Genomic DNA, 13,461 nt, shown 5'->3' on the forward strand with positions numbered 1-13,461 from the left:
TGTGTGTGTGTGTGTGTGTGTGTGTGTGTGTGTGTGTGTGTGTGTGTGTGTGTGTGTGTGTGTGTGTGTGTGTGTGTGTGTGTGTGTGCGTGTGTGTGTGTAGTCTTTTTAAATTATTGGCTAACAATAGCCAAATATATAGAGAATGTCTAATATATATGTAGAGTATCAGTCAAAAGCTTGAACACATCTACTCATCCAAGGGTTTTTCTTTATTTTTACTATTTTCTACAATGTAGAATAATAGTGGAGACATCACAACTATGAAATAACACCTATGGAATGTAGTAACCAAAAAAGTGTATATATATATTTTACATTTGAGATCCTTGGCCTTGATGACAGCTTTGCACAATCTTGGCATTCTCTCAACCAGCTTCATGAGGAATTATTTTCCACCAGCCTTAAAGAAGTTCACATATATACTGAGCACTTGTTGGCTGCTTTTCCTTCACTTTGATGTCCAACACATCCCAAAATTTCTCAATTAGGTTTAGGTCGGGTGATTGTGGATGATAGATCATCTGATACAGCACTCCATCACTCTCCTTACACAGCCTGGAGGTGTGTTGGGTCATTGTCCCATTGAAAAACAAATGATAGTCCCACTAAGCACAAACCAGATGGCATGGCGTATCGCTGCAGAATGCTGTGGTAGCCATGCTGGTTAAGTGTGACTTGAAATCTTAATAAATCACAGACAATGTCATTAGCAAAGCACCATCACACCTCCTCCTCCATGCTTCACGGTGGAACCACACATAAAGAGATCATCCACTCACCTACTGTGCGTCTCACAAAAACACGGCGGTTGGAACCAAACATCTCACATTTGGAGGGCCATCAGGCCAAAGGACAGATTTCCACCGGTCTAATGTCCATTCTTATTATTGGTGTCCTTTAGCAGTGGTTGCTTTGCAGAAATTCAACCAGTCTCCTCTGAACAGTTGACGTTGAGATGTGTCTGTTACTTGAACTCCGTGAAGCATTTATTTGGGCTGCAATTTCTGAGGCTGGTAATTATAATGAACGTATCCTCTGCAGCAAAGGTAACTCTGTTAATTGAAATGAATTCCAGGTGACTACCTCATGAAGCTGGTTAAGAGAATGCCAAGAGTGCGCAAAACTGTCATCAAGGCAAAGGGTGGCTACTTTGAAGAATCTCAAATATAAAATAAATGTGGATTTGTTTAACACTTTTTTGGTTTCTACATGATTCCATGTGTTATTTCATAGTTTTGATGTCTTCACTATTATTCTACAAAGTAGAAAATAGTCCAAATAAAGAAAAACCTTTGAATGAGTAAGTGTGTCCAAACGTTTGGCTGGTACTGTAATATATAACCTTTCATTATTGTACAGATGACCTGCTTGAGTTAATCAATGATATACAAATGAAGGTCTTTTTGCAACTAAAACAATTATCAGAATGGATACCAAAGGACCAGAATTAAGGTTCACTGACCTATATATATTACCTCATAATTGTCACTCTCTGATCTGATTCACCTGTCTTTGTGCTTGTCTCCACCCCTCTCCAGGTGTTGCCAATCTTCCCCATCTTCTGTTGACAGTTCATTTTGCTTCGTGAAACCTGCCAGCCTACCAGTGTTTTCTAGTTTTACCTTTCTGCCTGCCCTGACCCTGACTGCCGTTCTGTACCTTGCCACACCACACTGGATTATTGACCCCTGCCTGCTCTGACCCTGAGACTGCCCTCCGTTCTGGACATTTTGAACCCTATCTAAATTACTGACCTCTGCCTGCCCTTGACCTGTCATTTTGCCTGCCCCTGTATTAGTAATAAGCTTTTGTTACTTCAACACTGTCTGCATCTGGGTCTTACCTGAAACGTGACAGTACGAACTGGCCATTACTGACCCAGCAGACTCAGACCAGCTCTGCAACGCCATCTCCTCCCAAGAAGCCACCATTGGAAGGTACGAGGAGTTACTTCATGGTCTTATGGAAGGGTTCCAGACCTTGGCCGAATGCCATGACAAAGCATTGAACACATTGCTGGAGCAATTCCGCAGGTAGTCTGTTAGGCAGCATACCATGATGGTAACCTCCCACCCCCTCAGCAACCCGGCTGTTAGCAGCATCGCCTCCCTAGTCACCCCGGTTTCCCAGGAACCCCGCTTACCTCCCCCGGAATGCTTCGATGGAGAGGCAGGCACCTGTCGGGCGTTTCTCGCCCACTCATCATCGAGCTGCAGCCCTCCTCCTTCCCCTCGGACCACTCTAAGATAGCATACCTCATCACGCTGATGTCCAAGAGGGCTCTCGCCTGGGCTACGGCAGTACGGGAACAACAGTTGGTTGTATGCTTCAGTCTGGAGGAGTTTGTGGCGGACGTTAAGAAGGTTTTTGAGGCTCCATTGTCCGGGAGAGTGGCTGCCCAGAAGTTACTCCAGCTTCGGCAAGATTCCCGAAGTGTGGCAGACTATGCAGTGGATTTCTGCACGTTGGCAGCTGAGAGTGCCTGGAACCCAGAAGCACTGTTTGACATGTTCCTGCATGGAGTATCGGAGGAAGTAAAGAACGAGATTGTAACCCGGGAACCACCAACAGATATTAACTGGCTCATCACCTTGACCATTGAGATCAATGGGCGACCACAGGAACAAAGTAAGGAGAGGAGTGTCGATTCCACCTCACTTCCGAGGCATCCCGGAAGTCCATGACGACTCCGTTGCTTAGGCTAACTGATTTCCTCTGAGAGCCTCCGAAGACTGCCGATTAACCTTTTCCAGAGCCTATGCAACTAGGCAGAGCTAGGCTGTCTCCAGCTGAATGGCTATACAAGCTTCACACTAAGAGTTGCCTGTATTGCAGGAGTACTGGTCATTTCGTCTCCACCAGTCCACTAAAAGACCAGGCTCACTGGCAGGAGCGAGTACTCTGGTGGGCCCTACGGATAACTTTTCCTCTCCACTTACTCTCCCCGCTTTGCATGCCATTTTGCTGTGGGGGAACGAGTCAATCTCTCCGGGTACTCATCTGATAGCTTTATGGATGCTACACGCTATCCTGGCTTCCGAGCTGGACTTCCATACTCAGCCCCTCTCCATTCCCATGGGCGCTGAACGGGCGCTCTATAGGCTGGGTCACCCACAAAACCATCCCCATCATCCTACGTGTGTCAGGGAACCACAGTGAGACGATTCAATTCCTGCTCGTTAAGTCTCCTCAGTCAGGTTCCCGTGGTATTGGGATTCTCCTGGCTCCAGCGACACAATCCCCGCATCGACTGGTCTGCTGGTGCCATCATGGGCTGGAGCCCGTTCTGCCACACCCATTGCCTGAAGTCAGTAGAGCCTGCTCCGGGATGTCTTCCTGGGGGCTCGGAAGTTGCCCTGGACTTCTCCGCCATTCCGAGTACCAAGACCTCCAGAAGGTGTTCAGTAAGGCCCGGGCTACTTCGATTCTGTTGCACCAGCCATATGGAGGCGGGATTTACATTCTCCCAGGCACCACTCCACCCTGGGGACAACTGTACTCTCTGTCGTGTCCGGAGACAAAGGTTATGAAGACCTACATTGAGGACTCCATAGCTGCTGGGTTCATCCGTCCTTCTGCCTCCCCCGCCGGCACAGGGTTCTTCTTTTTGGAGAAGACGGACAAAACCCTGCATCCGTGCATCGACTACCGGGGTCTCAACGACATCATGGTGAATAACCGCTACCCTCTACCACTCATCTCCTCGGCCACACGGTGGCTCCAGGGGGCCACCGTGTTCTCCAAGCTGGTCCATGGAATGCCTAACACCTGGTGCGGATACAGGAAGGGGAAGAGTGTAAGATTGCCTTCAACACGGCCAGCGGTCACTACGAATATCTGGTCATGCCATTTGGCCTTACCAACACCCCTGCTGTGTTCCAGGCTCTTGTTAATGATGTTCTACGCAACATGATCAACCGGTTCGTCTTTGTCTACCTCGATAACATCCTTGTCTTTTCCCGCTCCGTCCAAGAACACATGATCCAAGTTCGACAGGTTCTCCAACGCCTCCTTGAGATCCAGCTTTTGATAAAAGCAGAGATGTGCGAATTGCATCGCTCCACCATTCCCTTTCTGGGTTACATCATCGCTGCAGGGTTGTGTACAGATGGATCCCGGGAAGATGAGAGCGGTGGTGAATTGGCCCCAGCCTACGTCCAGGGTGCAGCTGCAACGTTTCCTAGGATTCTGCTATTTTTATTGCCACTTTATCTGGCGTTACAACACCCTGGCTTCCCCCCAGTCTGCACTCACCTCTCCCAAGGTTTCATTCACATGGTCCCCAGCTGCTGACCGGGCGTTCCAGGATCTCAAACACTGCTTCACCACAGCTCCCATCCTGCAATATCTTTGCACCGCCAAGCGCCTCAATTCCAGACACGATAGGTGGACCCTGCTGTTCACCCGGTTCAACTTCTCTCTCTCATACCGACCAGGATCCAATAATGGTAAGCCGGATGCACTGTCACACTGCTATAGCCCCACGCCTACAACCCCGGAATGTGAGACCATCCTTCCCACCTCATGCCTGGCAATGGCACTCAGCTGGGGAATAGGGAAGCAGGGTGCCCAGAGAACCGGATGTTCATTTCTGATGCAGTCTGCTCCTCTGTGCTGGAGTGAGCCCACTTCTCCAGGTTTGCCTGCCACCCGGGCTCCAGTCGGACCCTGGCCTTTGTGCGACAACACTTCTGGTGGCCTACTCTCTGCGTTCGTCGCCACATGCACGATCTGTGCACAGAACAAGACTCCTCGGCTAGCTCCGGCTGGTCTCCTTCAATCTCTATCTGTCCCTCACGTCCCTGGTCTCACATATCCCTGGACTTTGTCATGGGTCTCCCCCCATCTGATGGCAACACCTCCGTGCTGACTGGAGTGGATCGGTTTTCCAAAGCCACCCACTTCATTCCTCTCCCCAAGCTACCCTCTGCCAAAGAGATGAGTTCATTGTACAGCACTTCTTCCGGATCCATGGACTGCCAGTGGACATGGTCTCCGACCAGGGTCCTCAGTTCTCGTCCCAGTTCTGGAAGGCGTTCTACACACTCATTGGGTCGTCAGCCAGCCTGTCCTCCGGGTTCCACCCCCAGTCCAACGGCCAGTCGGAGCGAGCCAACCAGGTCCAACCCCACCACCTGGAGTCAGCAACTAGTGTGGGTCGAATACGCCCGCAGCACCCTTCCTTGCTCTGCCACGGGTCTATCGCCATTTGAGTGATCCCTGGGGTATCAGCCCCCGCTTTTCCCTGAGCAGGAAGAAAAGGTCGGCATAACTTCGGCCCAGATGTTTGTCCGCCACTGTCGTCATACCTGGAAGAGAGCCCGGTCAGCCCTTCTCAAGACCACCTCCAGGTATCGACAACTAGTGTGGGTCGAATACGCCCACAGCACCCTTCCTTGCTCTGCTACGGGTCTATTGAGTGTTCCCTGGGGTATTAGCCCCCGTTCTTCCCTGAGCAGGAAGATGAGGTCAGCATACCATCGGCCTTGATGTTTGTCCTCCTCTGTCATCGTACCTGGAAGAGAGCACGGTCAGCCCTTCTCAAGACCACCTCCAGGTATCGACGACAAGCGGGTCACCACCGGACCCAGGCTCCCCGGTACCGGGCAGAAGGTACGGCTATCCACCAGGGTTCTGCCCCACAGTGTGGAATCCTGCAACCCCCCCGCCCCTCTGCTGTTCGCCTTCTGTTGTCCCGTACCCTCCATATACATCCCACTTTTCATGTGTCCAGAATTAAGTGTCTCATGTCTCAACAGCCCTTTGTCTCCTGTTTCCAGGAGCCTTTGACCTCTGCCTGACCTGTCGTTTTGCCTACCCCTGTATTAGTAATAAACTTTTGTTACTACGACACTGTCTGCATCTGGGTCTTACCTGGAACGTGATAATAATGGCTTAAATGCATGAGAACATTATCTTCCAGGACAATTGCTTGTTTAATTATGAAATGTATGTATATTACTATGAAATACAATTGCATCAATAAATTATTACAGTTAAGGATTGTTTGAGAAAATATTTATTTTGTCAAATTATTACATTATCAAATATTTTTAACCATGACAATGTACTTGCATTTCAGTTAAAGAAAGGAATAACAGTTCAAAACCAATTCACATTGAGGTTTAGTGATGATTCAATTTGGGGCTATGCACAGACTTTTAGAGGGGCAGTTGCTCAAAGTGACCCCATCAAAAAGAAGGCAAGAGGGTTATGGTCATTGCGAATGTAGATTATGTTAATCAACTAGTTAGCTAGCTGCAGGGGTAGTGCAGTGTGCGCGCTCATGTTGGGACAGAGAACCGGGGAAGGTGAATTTTCCAAGATTATAAAAACAAAATCTTAGCTAGTGATGGGCAATTAACTTCAATAAAAGAGAAAATAAAAGTGAAATTAAAATGTAATAAAAAAAACGCCTGCCAATCTGAAAGGGCACTTTTCTCCTAGGAGGGCAAAAGGCCAAGTGCTCAGGTACCCTTAGACCTATCTGTACACGTGCCTGTTTAAATTATAAAAGGAAAGGACTGTAATTAATCTATGTAATTCACTATTTCCCTCAACAGTAACCTGTGAATCTACAACCCCTAAGGAATGTATGTTCATAGGTATTTCATAAGAATGGGATAACATCATAGTTATCTTTACAACCCAATTAAGAAACATTACACTGGCTGGTAATATGGCTCCAACAATGTGAAATGCATGTGATTGGTTTGAATCTTTTTTTTGAATCTCTTCCACTATGTGTGCTGGCAGCCAGATGAGAAAGGTTCTTTCTTGTAGGCCTACATGAAGGCTGATTTGTAAGATTAATACATTGAAGTGATACTGGGAAGGGCAGTGTGCAAGTGTCTCTTTTCATTTAAGATATCATCTAATTATTCCCACGCACATATGTAATATAGATTCTTAATGAACTTTTTCCATTGGCAAACAATTCAACTCCAATAGTACAGATAATTTTAGAAGTAAATCAAGGACTTGTTATTTTTGGTTGTTATTTTTCCGCCCCTAAATGTATTTGTTAATCATTTCTACTTTAGCTAAATTGGAAAAATGGTAGGCTTTCTTTTGTAGGCCTACATGAAGAAAATAATGTGGCGGATTCATAATTAATCTTTACCATTGGCAAACAATCTAACTCAGATCTTACAGAGAGAGTTAGAAGTAAATTGAGGACTTATTATTTTTTCTTTCCCTAAATGTACTTGTTTAATTATTTCTACTTCCTTGCCAGCCTACACCCTTCTTCTGCCTTTCAAAATGAGGTGGCTCTCTATACCTTTGTAATTGTTAAGAATTTTTAAGGAATGTTGGCTTTCTGTCAAGTTATTTCTTAAAGTGCTGTCTGTGCTTTGAAGTGGGAAACAAACATATGGTAATTGAAAGCTAAGAACCTGCCATTGAACTTTTTTTTTTTTTTTCAAAACACTCATCTGATGTTTTCTCCCATCTCTCAAACCGTAGCACCGAGAAAATGGCCGTTCTCTAATTAGGAGGTGTTCACCCTCCTGAGGACGTCGATATCGTGCATGTCCTAGTTATTGTGAAATAATGACTACTAATTAGTGCAACTGAACAACTATTGTCTGTATTCGGAGATGCCCTCAGAATAACCCACTGCCAAGCAAATAGTATACCCATTGGGAACACACTGGTTGAATCAATGTTGTTTCCACATCATTTCAATTGGTAATGTGGGATTGATGAAGTTGCGCTTACTGTGACGTTGAATGCTCTAAAGGAATATTTAATTATCTGCCTTGCAGGTTATGTTTTGCCCTTTTGTGATTAATTTATTCTGGTGTTGCATTAGGTTAATATCAAACTAAATTCTGCTGTTTTGCAATGTGCTCAAAATTCATGGAACCCAACAGAGCTTGATAAGGGAATGACGATGTAGTCCCAACTAAAAGATCATTAAAAATACTTAAATGCTACCTGTCATTTGAAACCACCAGCTGAGGGTTTGGATAAAAAGGTCCTACAGGATATTCTCTCCATTCCTAGAGGTGAAAGTAAAGCTGTGGTCTGTAAGAGATATAACACTCTCACTATACCATGCTGCCAAAATCACAAGGGCCTCCAAGAGTTCTTGGCTCACACGAGGAGGGAAGGATTGGAACGAGGAAGGAAAGGAGGTAGGGTGGAGGTTTAAAGTACACTGTAAAAAAAAATCCTGTTAATTTACGGTAAAATTCTGGCAGCACAAGTGCCAGAAATAAGACAGAAAACTGCAGACAAAATGTACATACATAATCCATATAAAAACAATGATTTTATGACATTAACTCCTATTTTAACCTGGAATCCTCTTCTTTTTTTTTTGCTGGCATTGGTTGTGAAAATGAACTGGCCAGCTAAAAAGCATAAATAACTCCTTAATTGATTAAAAAATATAGCTAGAACACAGATTATAATCATAATATTACAAAAACCTGTTAAATGTAACTGTTATCAGTTGTGAAAATAGAGAATCCGACCGCGTAAACCCAGAAATGACTCATGAATTGATGCCAAAATATAGCTAGAACACAGATAATTTATTACTTTTCAGGTAAGACCTAGATGCAGACAACATCGAAGTAACAACAGTTTATTAATCTAACAGGGGCATGCAGGTCAAGGGCAGGCAGAGGTCAGTAATCCAGATAGGTAGGGCAAAGGTACAGGACGGCCGGCAGGCTCAAGGCAGGCAAAGGTCAGTAATCTAGAAAGGTGGGGCAAAGGCACAGGACAGCAGACTGGCAGAATGGTCAACACCGGGACAACAGGAACAATCGCGACAGGAGCAGAGGGAAAACTGCTGGTAGGCTTGCCGAAACAAAATGAATTGGCAACAGACAAACAGAGAACACAGGTATACATACACAGGGTGTAATGAAGAAGATGGGCAACACCTGGAGAGGGGTGGTGACAATCACAAAGACAGGTGAAACAGATCAGGGTGGCATGAATGTCATAATATTACAAAAACCTACCCCCAATATAACTGGTATCAGTTGTGAAAATAGAGAATTGGTCAGCTAAGAAACTTAAATAATTCCTTAATTGATGCCAAAGTTACACAAAAATACAGATAATTGACATAATATTACAAAAACTTGATCTAACTGGCATCAGTTGTGAAACTAGAGAATTGTTAAGTGAAAAAAAAACAGACATTACTCCTTAATTGATGCCAAAATATAGCTAGAACACAGATAATTGTATATTACAAAAAACTACTCTCAATGTAACTATTATTGGTTGTGAAAATAAAGTATTCTCCAGCAAAAACATAAATAAGACATGACACAGGGATTTCCTTATAAATGTATTCCAAGATTTATGAGTTATTCAATACATGTTCAAACCTTAACCTGTGCGTGCAGTGGCATGACAGAGAGGTAAAGGGGTAGACAGAGAGGGACGGGAGGGGTGTGTTAAGAAGATAATCTCAGTGTACAAACATTTCTGGAACTATACACTTGATAGTTACGGTGTCAAACATAAGAAATTCAATTAAATATATATATATTTTTTTTTTAACATACAGTGCCTTGCGAAAGTATTCGGCCCCCTTGAACTTTGCGACCTTTTGCCACATTTCAGGCTTCAAACATAAAGATATAAATCTGTATTTTTTGTGAAGAATCAACAACAAGTGGGACACAATCATGAAGTGGAACGACATTTATTGGATATTTCAAACTTTTTTAACAAATCAAAAACTGAAAAATTGGGCGTGCAAAATTATTCAGCCCCTTTACTTTCAGTGCAGCAAACTCTCTCCAGAAGTTCAGTGAGGATCTCTGAATGATCCAATGTTGACCTAAATGACTAATGATGATAAATACAATCCACCTGTGTGTAATCAAGTCTCCGTATAAATGCACCTGCACTGTGATAGTCTCAGAGGTCCGTTAAAAGCGCAGAGAGCATCATGAAGAACAAGGAACACACCAGGCAGGTCCGAGATACTGTTGTGAAGAAGTTTAAAGCCGGATTTGGATACAAAAAGATTTCCCAAGCTTTAAACATCCCAAGGGGCACTGTGCAAGCGATAATATTGAAATGGAAGTAGTATCAGAACACTGCAAATCTACCAAGACCTGGCCGTCCCTATAAACTTTCAGCTCATACAAGGAGAAGACTGATCAGAGATGCAGCCAAGAGGCCCATGATCACTCTGGATGAACTGCAGAGATCTACAGCTGAGGTGGGAGACTCTGTCCATAGAACAACAATCAGTCGTATATTGCACAAATCTGGCCTTTATGGAAGAGTGGCAAGAAGAAAGCCATTTCTTAAAGATATCCATAAAAAGTGTTGTTTAAAGTTTGCCACAAGCCACCTGGGAGACACACCAAACATGTGGAAGAAGGTGCTCTGGTCAGATGAAACCAAAATTGAACTTTTTGGCAACAATGCAAAACGTTATGTTTGGCATAAAAGCAACACAGCTCATCACCCTGAACACACAATCTCCACTGTCAAACATGGTGGTGGCAGCATCATGGTTTGGGCCTGCTTTTCTTCAGCAGGGACAGGGAAGATGGTTAAAATTGATGGGAAGATGGATGGAGTCAAATACAGGACCATTCTGGAAGAAAACCTGATTCAGTCTGCAAAAGACCTGAGACTGGGACGAAGATTTGTCTTCCAACAAGACAATGATCCAAAACATAAAGCAAAATCTACAATGGAATGGTTCAAAAATAAACATATCCAGGTGTTAGAATGGCCAAGTCAAAGTCCAGAGCTGAATCCAATCGAGAATCTGTGGAAAGAACTGAAAACTGCTGTTCACAAATGCTCTCCATCCAACCTCACTGAGCTCGAGCTGTTTTGCAAGGAGGAATGGTAAAACATTTCAGTCTCTCGATGTGCAAAACTGATAGAGACATACCCCAAGCGACTTACAGCTGTAATCGCAGCAAAAGGTGGCGCTACAAAGTATTAACTTAAGGGGGCTGAATAATTTTGCACGCCCAATTTTTCAGTTTTTGATTTGTTAAAAAAGCTTGAAATATCCAATAAATGTCGTTCCACTTCATGATTGTGTGCCACTTCTTGTTGATTCTTCACAAAAAAAATACAGTTTTATATCTTTATGTTTGAAGCCTGAAATGTGGCAAAAGGTCGCAAAGTTCAAGGGGGCTGAATACTTTCGCAAAAGGTACTGTATCAGTATTTTGACATTTTGGTTATAAAACGTATGTCAAGTTATTATTCTGTCATCCAAACCCACAACTATCTGGGGGTAGGACAAGGTATATCGATCCTAGTGCAAAAACACTAGTCAAACTTTACATATACCGTGTCAAACATTCACTTAAAAGCAACTTACAACATGCTAATGTAAAAACATTCAGTTCTGTCATTTTGGCCAAGTGTTGATCATCTGCCTGTTTCTTGACTGCGTGCTGCAGTCGGTGGATTTAAGTACCTGTATGTGTGCGTGCATTTAAGGATTTAAGTACCTGTATGTTGTTGACTAACAAAAATGTACCTGCAAAACTCAATTCATCTAATTTAAAGGGGGCTACATTAAGGATGTTTGCTATGTAATATTAGAAAAAGTCTATGATACAGTTAAACAGTGGAACGACAATGTTTTTTTCACCAGAAAGTATATTGGGTGCCTAGAAAGTGTATTCTGAAATGCTACATTTCTATTGGCCAACAAGGGACTGGTGTGGTTCTGTTTTGAAATTGAAAGTTGTAGTTAACAGTAAGGCATCCTCGATGACAACACCAGACCAGTTAGTTTTAACATGCAAACGGCCCTTGCATTGTGTCACATTGTGATACAGCAGACTCTCTAAGATGATGACGAATATGCCTTTTAAAAGCATTATATTTTGTGAACTGAGATTTGCAGCTAAGCATGCAGCATACATATTGGCCACATGCCAATTATTTGGAAAGACCTGACATGTTCCCAATTTCTCTATACTTATTAACTTACTTGTAACAAAGAAAAAAAAGTACCTTGTAGATTTTAATCTTGGTTCCAATTAACTACAGAAGTGTATCTTTCTGATTTGCTTGATTAATGACAATGGACTTTCAAAAGGGGACAATAACGAGTATGTATTTGTACTTCCTGTAACGTCGGGTGAATGATGAGTGAGGAGTCAAATGCAGAGAGCGAAGTGAACGGGAAAAAGGCTTTAATGTCCTTCAAAACGTAACAGGTCCAAACATGGGTGAATGCCCTAAAACACTGGCGCTAAACAAACCCAAAACCTAGTTACAAACACTGGACAACGAAAACTCAAAACAAACACGATACATCACCAAACCAACAAGCCCGCACAAACACCAGCGGGCAAAACGAACTTGAATAACACCCATCCCAAAACCCCAACAAGGAACAGGTGAAAACAATTAGACAAAAACAAACGAAAAGGAAAAAGGGATCGGTGGCAGCTAATAGACCGGCGACGAGGACCGCCGAGCGCCACCCGAGCAGGAAGGGGAGCCACCTTCGGTGGTATTCGTGACACTTCCATGCTAAACGACTCAGTTTGCTTAACTAAACTAGCTATGAATATTACTTACGTTTGCGGATTGCAGGGAATTTCCTCACTTCCAATTCAAGTAACTGTTGAAGGAGAAAGAAAATATGTTATAAAGGTGGGATTGGTTTACAGCAAACTACCTAACGTTAGCTAGTAAGTTAGCGCAGTAGCTAGGTTATGAAATGCAGCTGGCAATCTAGCTAAATAGCTGAATGTCAATGTTTCAAAATTCAGAATTAATAAATATTTAACTGTCAACATATGTAACAAAAAACGGTTGCTTATCATAGCTGGCTTGCTGCTAGCTAGCCAAAGTCTGGTTGGTAACTAGTTCGGGTAGTATTAACGTTAGCTAGCTATCTTGCTCACGCGTCTGAGCTGCCAACCACAAACTCCACGATATTAACAAGCAAATACATCACAAAGTTAACGAACTGCACATCTAGCAATTTCGTCAACTATTTAAAACGTTATGTTAAACTATCGTTTGGTGGTAATGCTCACCTTGGTATGATAAATATCTGCTCTCCTATCACTGCATGTGCCAAGCTGCTGCACAGTCTATGTTTGTAATAGAGTGATCAACATGTGTAACATGACAGACAATATCATTATTTTTACATTTATCTTTCATAGCTTTATGCATTTTTTAAAATCCTTAAACTGTACTTGAGCATTCATAAATAGTAAATGAACTGGCTTAATCAGTTAGATAAGTCACTATCTGTTAAATTATATGCATTCACTTTCATTGCGGTATTGTAAATACTCATCATTTTACAGTTAATGTTTGTAATGTAGTGATCAATATCAGTACAATCACAGACGACAGCATTCTTTTTACATTCTCTTGTATAGTTTTATACTGTTTATAAACATCGGAAATAGTATTTTTTTAACGAATTATCTGCATTTAGAATGTAAAACTAAACTATCCATAAAACAATGG

At 43.1% G+C, this 13,461-nt stretch overlaps 1 pseudogene; it reads left to right on the plus strand.

The window, feature by feature from the left end:
• Positions 1 to 2,156: 2,156 nt before the first annotated feature.
• LOC127915511 (uncharacterized) lies at positions 2,157 to 5,931 on the plus strand (annotated as a pseudogene).
• The last annotated feature ends 7,530 nt before the right edge of the window (positions 5,932 to 13,461 follow it).

This window comes from Oncorhynchus keta, chromosome 35, assembly GCF_023373465.1.
Source record: "Oncorhynchus keta strain PuntledgeMale-10-30-2019 chromosome 35, Oket_V2, whole genome shotgun sequence".
Classification (NCBI taxonomy): domain Eukaryota; kingdom Metazoa; phylum Chordata; class Actinopteri; order Salmoniformes; family Salmonidae; genus Oncorhynchus; species Oncorhynchus keta.